The sequence below is a fragment of the Chroicocephalus ridibundus genome, chromosome 8, assembly GCF_963924245.1.
Source record: "Chroicocephalus ridibundus chromosome 8, bChrRid1.1, whole genome shotgun sequence".
Taxonomy (NCBI): domain Eukaryota; kingdom Metazoa; phylum Chordata; class Aves; order Charadriiformes; family Laridae; genus Chroicocephalus; species Chroicocephalus ridibundus.
This window is the reverse complement of record NC_086291.1, coordinates 33723007-33737926: the sequence shown is the minus strand read 5'-3', so window position 1 is coordinate 33737926 and position 14920 is coordinate 33723007. Positions and strand designations below refer to the sequence as shown.

Here is a 14920-nt window from a genome sequence, read left to right as displayed (position 1 = left end):
CCAGCTTTTGATCTGGAACAGTGACACGCTAAAACGGTTCTAACTTAATTGTTTCGTGTTGCGTGGGATACTACAGAGTAAAGATGAGGTTGGTCACCCTAATCCTGAATTTCTGTGCTCTAACTTGTCTACGTCAGCTGGTTTATAACCTCTGTTGCAGAATGGTTTAATGCGCATCTGCCTTCTATCACTGGGGGAGGGCGCTAACTTGAAGGTATGGCAGGTTTCTTTGGGAAGACAGCTATAAATGATTTATTCAAGTTTATTGAAAATATTGTTGTTCTGTCCATTTGCACAGCTGGTACTGCAACTGAGACTTAGAATTCAGGCTTTTTGCCACTGTCACGAATAGGGGTAAAATAGAATTAATTGCAGTGGCTCTGCAATGCATTCTTTGAAATGTAAATAAGAAGTGACTTAGGAAGTTGGGCCATTCGTTTTTTTTACCCTCAGCATACTTAGAGTTTGTGTTTGGATGCAAAACCTCTCTCTTGGCAGTCACTTCTGCAATTTGTGTGTTCCCTTCCCACCAGGTTTTGTTCTGTAAGCAATAGAAATTACTGAATGGCTCCTTTTGCCTTTTTATTTACCAAGTGCCAGCAGCGCTGTGCGTTGAACCCGGGGGAAATGTAGGGGGGGAATCACATGCCTCTAAATCTTTCTTCTCATTTGGGGTCTAAAAATCCCTTTCAAAAGGATTCCAGTTCCAGTCTGGCAGGGATGCTCCAAGAGGAGATACCCAGCCCTTGTGGTTTCTGGCTGGGGACTTGTGCTGGGCAAAAAGAAGGAGATTAGCTTGGAAGACAGACAAACAAACAAGTGGAGTCCTGGTCTCTGGTGCATTTTAATCTTAAACTAAAATTACCCCTTGAACACAGGAGCTTTGTTGAGGAGTTGAAGTGAGCCGTAGACTTTCAAATCAACCCCTTTGAAAGACCATCTTCTCTCCCCTTGAAGGGAGGGCGTCTGAACTATAGCTTATTCCTTCCATGTGCTTAAATCATAGCAAAGCTTCCCCTTGCAAAGTGGCGTCTGAGGAACGCGGCTTTTACTCGAATTGGATTTAAACAAGCCCTTTTAAGTGCCGGATTGAGAATAAGGGAAGGCAAGGGATGCTATGTGAAAGTGGTTTGGAAAGAAAACAAATCCAAACTTGTGGGGACCTGCACTGGAGAACTTCTGCTTATCTTGAATTTACTGCATTGTCTCCGGGCATGCTTTAATACAGATTTATTTTTTTTTTTTTTAATGAGTAGCAGGGTGGGACTCAGCTGGGTGGCTGCGCTCACGTGTGAGCCAGGAGGGATATAACCTTGGGTAGGCTTTGTAATGCTGTGAGGATCTTGCAACAGCTGTCACTAGAATAAAGTAAGAATTAAAACAGAAGAATCACCACTTCGAGTAGATAAGCAGCTACCTTAACGCTCATTTACTCGTGTTGGAACCAGGCGCGTATCGTTTAAAAAGAAAAATGTTGTTTTAAATGGTGCAAAATGTTTAGGAAGACACTGATGTGAACGCTGATGAGATTAAAAAGCTGTCATGTTTCCTCCTTCCCGGGAAGTCAGAAAGAGCTGAACGTGGTCTGACTCGAAAGGTCCCCCGGTAAAACCTTGCACGGAGCCACTCTCAAGCCCCGTGTCGTTTCTCCGAGATGCCTCAGAAAACATGTTTTTCTTGATCTGATAATTGCTTGCTTATTATCTTCTTCCTAACTGTTTGCTCTTAATAGCCGGTGAAATAAAAAGGGAAAAATGAATTTGAGTTGAGTTCACTCCCTGGGGGGAAATTAAGCCATTGATAGCGTGTTTAAAGTAGACTTGTCTTTGTACTGTGCGTTCACCGTCCTCCATATGGGCAGCTTGTAGTTGGTTCTGCATCATTTGTTTTGTCTTTCTGGTTGCTCTTAATATTAATTGAAGTCTTTCCCAAGACACAGTTTTGTTAATCTTCCTTTTGTCATTTCCCTGCCTTCCCCCCCCCACCCCAATATCCCCAACAAATATACTCTCTTGTGTTGAAGAGAGCTTTAAAAGTAGCATTAGTGTTTCTTTGATGTTGGTGATCCATTTATTCACCTGTTTTTTACCGCCAGTATTAGTGTTTCTATTTCTTTGCTAAACTCCTGAATTTTATATGTGCTGTAATTGTTGTAAGGATGCAAATAGTTTCCTGGAGTGATGGGTGTAAGTCTCTTATCAGCTCCAATTATGCAAAATGTTTTCAATTAGCTGTAATTCCCTTCTCTGCCTCCCCCCAGACAAACACAACCAAGCAGGGCCCTCCTGGGACACGCCGGTGTGCGGCGCAGGGACAGGCTTTCCCCGTCTAAATGGTGTCCTGTCCCAGGAGCGTTAGGATCAGAACGCACGCTCTGCTACCGCCTGTATTCTTCAAAAGTTATAATGCTCCTAATTACACCATTTCCCTAAAGACTTTCAGTATTGCTGCTGGCAGCCTGCGGGAGGAGGTAGTACCTCCACCTCCAGATTCTCACAAGCAGCAATGGAAACAAATAACTGGGCCTGGACGGCAAAGCTTGGTTTTTTGAGCTTATTCCTGTAGTGTCCAAAGTCATAGCAGGTAGTTAAGTGCTCTGTCCAATACTACCAAAGTGGGACGCTTTGTATGATGGAGCGACGGCTAAATGTGAAATGGCAATTTCTGTGGTGCTGCACAAGGCAGAGAACAGATGCCGGTGACTGAGCAAAATAGAATCATAGAATCATGTGTCGGGTTGGAAGGGACCTCTAAAGGGCATCTAGTCCAACCCCCCTGCAGTGAGCAGGGACATCTTCAACTAGATCAGGTTGCTCAGAGCCTCATCCAGCCTGGCCTTGAATGTCTCCAGGGATGGGGCCTCCACTACCCCTCTGGGCAACCTGGGCCAGTGTCTCACCACCCTCAGTGTAAAGAACTTCTTCCTAATGTCTCATCTAAACCTGCCCTGCTCTAGTTTCAAACCATTGCTCCTTGTCCTGTAAGCTTTGAGGTGGCTCTGGCTCTGAGGTTACCACCTCCATGTGCCACAATGGAGGAGAATGAGGAATGTGGATGATGTTTGCTTGGGTAGTGCAGAGAAGAGGTACCTGCCCACTGCCTAGTGTGGAAATTCCCCTGTTCAAAACGGCGCTGACGCTGGTTTGCCAATGTACGTACTGAATTATCTGCAGCAGGATGAAATAACTCTGGGTTTAAATAGCTTGGCTCTTTGAAAGAAATATTTTGATGCCCTCTTAATACCACCTCTTTAGTCAGAACTTAACTTACCTTTCTCCCTGTTGTGCCTTGCTGCTTGTTTTAGCTCTTATCTTAGCCCCTCGTTCCTATTCCCGCTGCTGTGTTCTCATCTGTCTGACAGGGTCCAACTGAGGAGGGTTGAGAATAACCTTTTCCAGCACATTGTTGGCTGATTGCACAGTTGTACAGGAGCAGCTGGTATATATTAAAGTGGTTCCGTAGGCCGGCAGCCTTTCTTGGCTGTTGGAACGCTCTTGGAGCACGCATACAAGGAGCCTGAACCAGGCATGGTCTTAATGCTGAAAGATGGTGTTTCCTAAAGCTCCTGGAGTTTGTATCCCGCTGGTGACCACCTGCGAATCCCGATGAAGAGCAGAACTCCTTAGGTTATGTGCATCTCAATTCAGGCGAGCGTGGTGAGGGTGGGCTGGCTGGTGGTGCAGTGAAGGGGATCTGCTTGTCAGGCTGCGTTTGCGGTGATGGCTTTATCACTGTGAAAAGGTTGGAAGTTTCCGGGCCTCTTACTTCAGCATAAATTAGCACTTTCCTTGTAGGACTTGCTCATGCACAACCTGATTTTTGCCAGCAATTAAAAAAGAAGAATAATAAAAAAATATGTATACACATGGTAGAAACCGATATTTGGCGGAGGGAGGGAGAAAGAAAGTAAGCGCAGAAGAAAGCACTGAAAAAACAAGACTTAAATTACACTTCAAGATGATTCTGCCTGCATTTATCTTGTTCTTGAGATGAGCGGGTGACAGGTTAAGTCTGTCGTGGCATGTGTGTATGAACCTTGTCCCACCTTTTCAGTTCTTTTCTGGAGAGAAGGCTTTCTTCCTAGTTTGTACATCACTGTCATATTGAATGTCACCTGCACTGCGTGGGCTGGGGTGAAAGGAGAACGTCCACAAGAGAATGTATGGAAACTTGGACCCATGACATAGCCAGTCATGTGCAGAGCGTCTTTGGTACAGGTAAGACCTGTGAGCACAGGCGTCTTGGGAAGGCTCATCGGACCCAGCAGAAGACATCCCTGTAAGGGGACACATGGAAGAGGCGGTGAGCAGCCGTTGTGCTCAAGAGTACTTTGATCGAGGCATTGCTTGTTTCAAAGGTCCCGGTACAGCTTACGTAGCAAAGTATTGCTGCAGCTGCTTGTGTAACGCCACGTCGCAGTGAATTCTTATTATTTCCAACTTCTTCTTTTAAGTATTTCACCTTTTTATGCTAAAGTAACTATTTTTAATCCTAGTCAAAATAGTTAAAAGTATACCAAAATATCTCAAAGATGTTTTAACACCAGTTGCGCTGGAATATGTTGAACCCCAGACAGTTTGTATCCAAGGTGGGGAAGGCTTTTCCCCCTAAATGCATCGTTACAGAGTTTGAGAAGAAGGGAAGACTAGAGGCCCCCGTTGGCAGGAGCGTTGGCAGGAGGTTAGGTGGTGTTGAGAAAAAGACCAAAGCTTGAACATGTTCAATCTGTTTAACTAATAATCGAGACGTTGGCTGCGTTCGTATCAAGGGTATGGGCATGTGGTTTTAACTCCAGTGAGTTGTGTTGGCTTTACCAACAGCTCCTTGTCAGTTGAGCTGTGGGGGAACGCTTTTAGTCATCTCTCATCACAAGATCGACGTGAGTTGAAGAGGGGTGATTTGATATTCCAATTAAATCAGTCTAACGGGTAGCTGCTGCCAGAGGGGTTTTCTCCTTCTCACTGCCTCCTCCCTACCTGCGAAGAGCTGTTTCAGGGGACTAAACCACAAGGAACTCATTTATCGATCAATTAGGCTTTTAATGCTTTTCAGATCTAATGCTGAGTAGTTCTCTAAATACCAGATTAACTTCCTGAACCGGTTCACCGTAGGCTCGGATGAGCAGCAGTACCAGAGCAAAGGGACGGGGCATCAGGTGCGTGTCTGAGCTAGGGCATAAAGGGCAGCCCGAACTGCAGCCGAAATTCCCCATCACTCCATCTACATGTGATTTTTCATGGGAAGGAAAAAACTTTATCTAATAATGCAAGACTTTAGAAATGCACTTTATCACCATTCCTTTAACTGGCTGTAATCGCTGAGTTTTGTTTTAATTCCCCTCCTGTGTTTTTGGTTATGTCAGATGTTCTGAAAGTTTTTGTGCTGTTTTAATGAGAAGGTAATTGTTACTCCTTAGTGAAATTCTGGAAATAAGACTATTAAAACTGGAGGCTGAGTAAAATAGCATAAACAGTAATTTTAGTATGAAGCCTCCTGACAGAAAGTTTTTTTTCTTGATTAAAATATTCGCAAGATTGAACCTATGTCTTTCTTGATAAATATGAGCGCACATTAAAAAAGATTGGAAAGTTTCCTCTTATTTCTCTTTCCATGCCATGAAGTACGACCTTCATTCAGGAGGTGGGGCACAAAAAGAGTATTTGTGAGTTTTTAGGGTGAGGGATCTCTACTGTATTGAGCACTGGTGCGTTTGAGTTCGCTTTCATTGCCCTTTGCTGCTGAGTTTCCAGTTCCCATGGTCATTTCTCCATTGCTGATTTGGGGGCTGGCCCAAAGACCCAAATCTGTACAACTGGGGGTGATCTTCCCCTTCCTTTCCTGGAGCCTACATATGTATTTGTTTAAAAGGTCAGGAGCTCTAGCACTTGTACTGGTACCAGCAGAGGATTTGCTGAATTCGTTGAGTTTCTCTAGGCTGAAGGGAAACGTGGGGTAGGTGAATGAAAGGAAAAACTTCAATTTGAACTCTGGGCAGCTGATTTTAAATCAGTGCTTCTGGTCTGGGTTTGCCCTGCTGGTGTGTGCTTTTGTGACTACTTTTGTCTATTTGGGTTAAGTTCCATCCATGTTAATTAGCAGAAGGAAGGTTTTTCAGGCTATGTTAGGTACAGCTGTGCCTATTTACTTGAGGTCTGTTCAGTGGATCTTAAAAGCATGAAGAGATACTGCTAACTTTTTTGTTTGGTGGCCCTGTCGTCGAGGAGGCGGAAAAACTATCACCTTGGATGCAACATTGCTCAGTTTAAAGACTAAAGAGCATCTCTCTTTGCAGAAGGAATGGCTGGCAGTGCTGAATTCTTGTCTCGTGTGGCATCTGTCAGAGGTGTGCGGGCTAGTTCAGATCCATGACCGTAAGAGGCTAGAGTATCTCTGCATTACTTAACCTCAGATGTGTAAACCGTGACATGGTTGTTTTGTGCAACCATAATTGCTGCTGTCTCGTCTCGTTTAAATGAAAGCCGGAACTCAAGGCAGCAGATCCGCAGCTTGAGGAACATGCAGGTGCGTTGTGTAACCAGGGGTCGTCCCAGGGCTGTTATCCTGGTAAGTCCACGGAACTGCGGTATCTCCCCTTGCATCGCTGGCTTCTTGTCTAAACTGAGCATACATGACCATTATGTTCGGACAGGTTCTAGTGTGCACAGACTGAGTAACTCCCCATTCTTCGTCTCGGAGTCTGGATGTGTAATGGTCAATGTGAAATTTCATCTGGAGTCTTAGCTCCCATTGACCATCTTTTCTTGACCCTTAAGTGTGTGACGGTATTTACGATCTAACTTATTGGAAAACTTTTGCAAAAAAATAGTCTCTACTTTCCTTCTTGAAAAGAGTAAGGATTTAAAGGTTGTTCTTAACCCAGGGAAGGCAGGTATTAAGAGTCCTGTCACTCTATAATGTCTCCTGTCATCCAGGTCTGTCATGCTATATTAACAATATTTTTATGGTAGGTATTGAAATATTATTAGGCATTTGTGCTGCTTCTCTTTATTTTATTATTTTTTTTTGTGCCTAGCTGTTCTTCAAATCTGAGGTTCCACGTAGCCATAGGTTTTGTTATTCTACTGGGAACCTTGATTTTTGTAATGGTAAAGAAGTGAAGCATTGTAAAAAGTGTTGAAGCGTCACAATCACGTATGAGGACAGAGAATAGAATGGAGGTAGAATCCCAAAGCTTGAGACAGTGCTGGTAACTTGCAAATTCAGACAACAATCTAATAATGGTCAATTATAACAGCAAAACCGGGGACAGCTGGGACGTAAGCTTACAGAGCCTTGGGGTCATCTTTTCTCCAAAGCTGTGCCAACCCAGTTGGGTTTTTTGCACCCCTCTTGCCTCCCCCACCGCAGCTACTTGGAAAGTGGTCATTTAGATCCTCTTCTGGGCACGCAGGGTTAAACTAACCATGCTTTTTACACATCTGCTGAAGGGTTAGAATGTTTTTCCTCTGAAATAAGAGAATTTGAAAAAGGTCAGCTTTGAAGCATCGTTGCACAGATGGCTTTGCAGAGCTGTTGTCCCAGTAATGTGTGCGTAGCTGCCCTTGTACCGGTAGATTCCACTGACGGCATCACCACACGCTCGCCTTAGTGATTTCCCTCTAACAGCTGACAAAAGACTATTGCCGCCACCTTTGTTTGAAAAATAACTTCTTATGGGTGCCAGGTAGTTGTTTAAAGAGGTGAACCTGTAGAACAGCTGTGCAGCTACCTTGTAGACCGCAAAACCTGATGGTCTTTGAGCTACAAAGCTCGTAGCTGGCCAGCTGAGCAACAGCTGTCTTCTCACATCTGGCTACTCCATTGCCTGTTTTTTCTGCACCGGAAGTTCATACTAGGACTCTGCCATTGCTTTAGAATCTATGTTTACAAAGTAAAAATATAAATGATTTATAGTAGACGCTTGGTTGGATATCTAGCTCGTAGGCATGTTGTGGAGATTGTTCTTTCCAGCTAAATAAACCCTCTACAAGAATCTGGCTGGCTTCCTTGTAAGATTTCAGTGATACAATCTAAAAAAAAAAGGAAGCAGAATTTTTACCAACCTGAAAATCACAACTTCTGAAGGTATTTTGAAATAGGTTCTATTCGTTCTGGGTTAATTGTTAAAAACAACAACATGGTGAACCAAAACCTGAGAGAACTTGTGTTGGTGACCTGCAGCAGTTCTTCTCCCTTCCTTCCCCTGCCCACACATAAACGCTGCGTGTGCAGGCAATGCCAACCTCATTTGCTACCTGAGCGGTCATTTTTTATTACTAGATTTAGCGAAATAATTTAATAACCAAATCTAATTTGGGCTAAAACATTCATTAAGTGGAGAACTGGCCAGCTCATCCGTGATGGTTTAGAAAAGTAGGTATTTTTCTTTTTTTAATTTTTTTATTTTTAAATTTTTAAATATTAACTGGTGCATGAAGCTTCTTTCTTGCTGCTTTTATAGTATTTTAATTTGAAGTCCACTTTTTGGTTAATGGAATAAATTCCAATAGAGATGCACACCATTACATGTGTATGTACAATCTGCAACTCAGAAGTTAAGATGGAATAACACGAATGCAAATGTTCCTTACTTAGAATCATGGAATCATAGAATGGTTCGTGTTGGAAGGGACCTTAAAGATCACCCAGTTCTAACCCTCTGCCCTGGGCAGCGACACCTCCCACCAGACCAGGCTGCTCAAAGCCCCATCCACCTGGCCTTGGACACCTCCAGGGATGGGGCTTCCACCATCTCTCTGGGCAACCTGTTCCAGTGCCTCACCACCCTCATGGTGAAGAACTTCTTCCTAACGTCCAGTCTGAATTGACCCGTGTCTAGTTTTAATCCATTCCCTTTAGTCCTACCATTACCTGACATCCTAAAAAGTCCCTCACCAGCTTTCTTGTAGGCCCCCTTAAGATACTGGTAGGCCACTATAAGGTCTCCCTGGAGCCTTCTCTTCACCAGACTGAACAACCCCAACTCTCTGTCTGTCCTCATAGGAGAGGTGCTCCAGCCCTCTGATCATCCTTGCATACTTGCAGTCATCCTTGCAAGCCATGTTGGCTTCCTTCCTCTTCCTATAGCAAGAACATCTCCTAGGAAGACATTTCTATATCTATACTTTAAGTACTTAAAAAGCTGTCTCATATAGAATTTGATTTGCCACAAGATTGGACATGAAAATGCATGGTGAATCACTAATTTATTGGAAGCTTTCAGCAAGTGATCCAATTTGCAGCTGACCCAGGTGCAGCTTTCTGGTGTGAGGAAGGGAGTTGCCTTGCGGAAGAACCTTCCCTTTGGAAAAACACCCCAATAAACAGGAGGAAGACGCACTAAGAGGTGTAAGGGCAATCTTCGGCCTTGCGTTTATGAACTACGCGGTTTTGTTTTTGAGCTGTAAAATTTTTCACTGTACTGTGTAAAAGGTTGGGAAACTGTACAGTCCTGGTGCTGGAGTACTGTTAAGGGTGTTAGAAAATGGTGATGGTTGAAGAAATGGATGAAGCTGATGGGGGGGGTTTGGAGGCAGACGCGTGTTTTGATTATAGTGACCCACTTCTTTAGAATTTTGAGAGTGGTGGTACCAGTGGTGTTTTTTTCTTTGTCTTTCCCCTAATGTGCCATTGAGCCTAGAAGTATAAGCGACTGTCTTCATAGACCTGGGAACAAGAAAACCGTCTTTTAAATCTTGTTGATTTTTCAGAGCGCAGATGTGTAGTTGCAGACCTATTTGAGCCCTGTGTTCTGGGGCTTTTAGTTAGCAAGAGGTCAAGGACAGGGTGTAGAAAACGTTAAAAGTTTAAGGTATTCAAAATGGTTCTGACGTAAAACTTGTGATCGCCTGCTCAGTGTGATTTGGTGTGTTTAATGCCAATGTTGAGTTTGATTTATTTTATTATTTTTTTTAACCGAATAGATGGCAGAGTCCTCCTGATAAACAAAACTGCCTCCTCCCTAGCTGAAGTGTTGAGATGAACTTACTCAGATAAAAACTGTTTTGTGGCAAACAGAAGGTGACTCAGAGAACTACACCTGTGCTGATCTCATAACAAAGCTAATTAATCTTTTTTTAATTAAATGCCCCTTAAAATTCAGCATGATAAAGACGAAAGGATTTTTTTCTTTTATTTTTTTTTAATGATGACTTTTCGAGGGCACTGCTCTAACAAAGAGAACTCTTACTGCGTGTTTTCTTGCATGGAAGTGAGTAAGCAGAGCTGCCCGGGCTGCGGATCATTTGTTTATATCCTTCAGCTGCAGAAAATGAGAAATTAAATGAACAGTTGACAGATGCGCTGAGAAACGAGTGCTCGGGACAGCTCAGGAATGTAACTTGCATGTTAATTTTTCAACTTTAGGGTCCTGTTTTAGGTGTGCCAGTGTCTGAACTCTCTGCAAACCCAGGAAGTGTGGCGAGAGGGGAGTACGTCCACATTGCTGCTGGTTTACCGCTTGGCTTTGCGAATAAAAAGCACGAACTTTTCAGGTTTACTGTGGTGTTGGGTTTTTTTTGTTTGGTTTTTTTTTTTTTAATCATTGTCAGGCAATTGCATAGGAAGATGAGGTCGGGAAGCTGGAATATTGATGGGACTATCTTCTTGGCAACCTTGTTCATGGCAACTCCGTAGAGCTCTGGGTAAATGGAATATTAGGGCTATAGAAAAAGAACAAAAGGAAGGTTACCACTGGCCCTTCTTGGCAGCAGGAGCTGGATGCCTTTTAAAAACAGCTTCTGTTGTCGTGGAGCTTCTGAACTCAAGGCCGGTTTCTGGCACCGTGATTTTTCTCATGGCAAAAACGTTGTCCTGTCCTAGCCTTGGGAGGGAAATAAATAAGTAAAGGCGATAGCCTTGGCAGCGCTTGTCTATTATTGCAGCTAAATGACTGAGCTGCAGTGGGAACGGGACCAAAGGGAAACCTTTTCTTCACCGAGAATCCTGATTTTTTTTTTTTTTTGAAGCTGGCATCCACCATGGTCTGCAAAATACTTTTTGTTAAGAAGGTGTTTGACATTTGGAGAAGGTTTTTTAAATAGTTTGTATAGAACTTGCTTTCCTCTGCATCAGCAATGTTTTGAGCTTGAAATAGAGACCTGAATTCCTAATCTCAAGGTTTTTGGAAGGTCTTCCAGTAATGGTTGGTTTCTGTTTTAAAGCCCATTTTCCTCTTCTAAACTTCATATGTAGTCAAACAGTTTAACACACTTATTTATAATTTCCTGAAGTGGTCAGTAATGTACAAAACAAGATATTTAATGAATTTATTTGGCATTGATTATATTAGTTTAACACTAGGTTGCTTTGCTGAGCTGTTTGTTATCTTAAAAGGGGATATTTTGATTGTGTTGAAATACTCATGCTTGACTTCAAGGACAAAAAGTATATCACTTCCCCATGAGATTTTTTTTTTTTTTTTTTGTTCTTGGATAGTTCCAGTGACTGAAGTTTAAAAACTCACTTGGTTTTACTTTTGCTTTGCGAACTTACTGAAACCTAGAAGCAAGCGATGGCAGAAGTGGTTTGGTGTTTCTGAAGCAGGAAAGCAGTGAGCCTCTCTGCTTTTATTTCTACATGACTTATTTTTAAAGGCAGGAAAGGATGATTTCCCCATGTCAGAAAGCATCTGTAGGTAAGCTCTTCTGCTAAAGATGTGTAAACTCTTTGGGCTGAAGAATTGGTCTTTCCTTATGTCGTGGTTTTGGCTGGATTGGCCAATCAGAATGACAGATGGCCCTCCGCCCCCTCCCTCTCCAAAGAGAGGAGAAGAAGAGCTAAGGAGATTTACGAGTTTAGAAAAAGAACTAAACTACTTTAATGAAAGTAGTAATAAATAATGGAATAATAAATAATAATAAAATCATAATAATAATAATAAAAAATATACAATATATACAAAACCGTATCCAGCTCCCAGCATGAGGATCGCGTCACCAGCAGGCACAGGGAAAGACCCAGACTGGAGTCAGTGATGGACAGGAGCAGGACTCCAGATCTGGAGTCAGGAATGCTCGGATCGGGATCAAAGGCAGATGAACAGACAGGGTCCTCCTCGGACGTCGGCCATTGGAGAAAGAAAACTGACCTTTTGATCCTTCAGCTTTTATACTGAGCGTGATGCAGATGGGATGGAATACCCTGTTGGTCGGCTTTGGGTCACCTGTCCCGTCCGCTCCTCCCTGCAGGTGGGACCCCTCTGTGCTTTTCCGCTTCCGACCCTCTAACGGGGCAAATAACGAAGTTAGCGGGCCTTGGCTGTTGCAGCAATAAGTATAAGGAAGAGCCTCTCTGCGTACCATTCCTTGGTATAATCAGGCCTCACCAGTCCAGGAGTGAACAGTTTCTGAACAACGTGCTGTTAATTTCAGAGTTTGGTCAGCGAGAAGAGGCCCAGCTAAAAAGTAAAATTACAAAACAGAAGATTGGCTCTGTTTTACCCCAAACCAGGGCATCTTAAGGGCCAGCTCTGTTTTGATACTGCCTGATTACTGTCTCTTGAAAAGCTTTGGGCAGCTAGTGAATAAAAGCTCTGCATATTAAGTGTTGCATAGTAATTTCTGTTGCTTCACCCGCCTGTTTGTGTTTTGCCCTCCCGTGCTAGTGGCTGTTGGCTCAAGGCTTAGGGCTCTTGCGGGCAAGTTCAGATTGGCCTTGCTGGTAGGGCCTCGGCGGTGGGATGTCGCAACTCCTGTGACTCCGCTGTTAGAAATTACCAGCCCCAAAACACAGTTATTTTCTGTTCTTCTGGTGCTTTAGGCTGCCTGCAAAGAGGGATCTGTGTCAAGGCACTAAGCTGAGCAGCGTGTGTGGTTCTGCCAAGTCTGGCACAGGTTGCCTTGGAGGTGTCCAAAGCCAGGCTGGATGGGGCTTATGAGCAGCCTGGTCTAGTGGGAGGTGTCCCCCATGGCAGGGGGATTGGAACTGGGTTATCTTTAATGTCCCTTCCAACCCAAACCATTCTGTGATTCTAAGTCTGCCTCAGGCCGGTGACCTCGAGGAGGGGCGTAAGGACACCTCGGGGCTGCTGCGGCTTTTCTTCAGCAACGAAGAGTTGGAGCCCTGTCATTTTGGGGTTTGTTTGCACAAGGGAGGGAGCCCTCATCCTTGGGAGTAGCCGCTGATCTGCAAGTATAACTGTCAGATAACAAAGGGACCCTGAGAGCCAAAACTTGCGAATTTGGAACAGCCTTTGGAGCCCTTTCAAATTCTTTTCTACAAGCCCATGGATGGTGGAGTTGTAAACACCAATCATTTGGGCAGGACTGAGGTTTTTTTCTCTGTTTTACTCTTTAAAGCATCCTCAAACTCCAAAAGAAGACAAACTTCTTCCAGTGTTGCCCCTTCAGGCTTGTTTCGTTTCAGTTGCTCTTTCTATATGACCCCCCTAAAACATTAATATAGTGTCTGTAGATTTATGGTATTTGATATCAGGGCCACAAACATCAGGAAATTCTAAATGTTAAAAGTTTACATTTAATATCTATTAATACTACTTTGTGGTTGTTTTTAGCTGGAAATTAATGCTAAAAGAAAAAGGGTTTTTTGTTATGACGGTCCAGAGTATTTATCTGCCAGTGAGGGAAACTTCTCTGTAGGCGCTCGTCATCTGAATTTAATAACGTGTATTTTAAAATCTATTTCTTGACCTTATCAAGGCTGTAATAAAATTTCAGGTTTTCCTCTTTGTAGTAATACTAACCGTTTTTAATCTGTAAGACTGCATGAGAAGTCAGAAACTGTAACTTTGGGGGTTATGAGAAGTCTGCTTTATTTCAGCATTAGGGGCATTTGGGACAGGTGATTTGAGAATGCTAAAATTTGTAATTACAGTGTGGAGTCTTTAAATTTTACTCATAAAACTAATTCCGTAATTATTAGAAAATTCATTCTTTCTTTGAAGTTCTGCATTTCTGGAGATGATGCGCTATATCTCTTATATTCCTTATTCCACTTTGTGACTGTATTGCTGCTTTAATTACAGATTTTGACTTGAATTACAGAATTTACTTAGTTGTTCCAAGAGAATTAAATAGTCCCAGAGCAGCGGGGGCGAAGTGTGGATCTGATGACGACTGCTGTAATTTAGGCCTCTTCCTTTAAACTTTGCTTATGACAGAGAGATTTTATTTGCCAGGGAGGAAGAAGGTAGTTTCCCCGCAGTTTCCCATTTACTCGCCGTGCAGATTTTAGTTTGCTGTGGTCCTACATTTGTATTTAAAGGATTATAGGGATGAGAAGGTGGGAATGGTGGCTGAAGCCAGTGAGTCCTCCTGGAAGGTCATATGAAGCCTTCAGTTAAAAGCGTGGTACTTCTAAATACAATTGTTTCCTAATCTGGGATGAATATTTTTCACATCCAGCTTTGTTCTTCAATACTGGTGCCTGTGGTAGGGAGAACCTGTATACCAGTCCCAGTGCAAGCATGCTGCAATGGTGGGAGTGCTGGAGAACCTCTGGGGGAAATAAGGGTCAAGCTGGAAAGGACACAGCATGAACATGCAGCACTGATGAACCCCAATCTTTGTTAAAGACTTTCGGTCTCCCTAAAGTTTGTATTGAAGAACTTGCCGGTGCCCAAGACTGGAGAGCAGAACAGCTTCTGGGTGGATAAATGTACGAATTTAACCCTGACATAGAGCGATGGTAGCGTGTTGAGGGTGGTTATGCTGCTACTTAATCTACTTTTGTTTTTGGTTGGAACATCTTTGCCTGAGCTGGCTCTCCGCATCATTGCAGAAGGGTGTGATGTGGGAGGGAGGAGTGTGGCCTTGTGCTGGGTTGACATGGCAGCCAAGAGGCGGCTTCAGGGTGCTGGAGGCAGCAGAGTGGGCAGGTGGGGATTGAGGCACGGTCTTCCCTTTCCGCTGGTGTGCAGCTTTAGGGTGGGTGACTCTGTGATGGTAGGTGAGATGCCTTT

General features: G+C 43.5%; 1 protein-coding gene across 1 annotated transcript in view; it reads left to right on the top strand.

The window, feature by feature from the left end:
- Positions 1 to 14920, top strand: part of XPR1 (xenotropic and polytropic retrovirus receptor 1) — a 116287-nt gene that overhangs the window by 60800 nt on the left and 40567 nt on the right. The gene's annotated exons all lie outside the window — the stretch shown is intronic.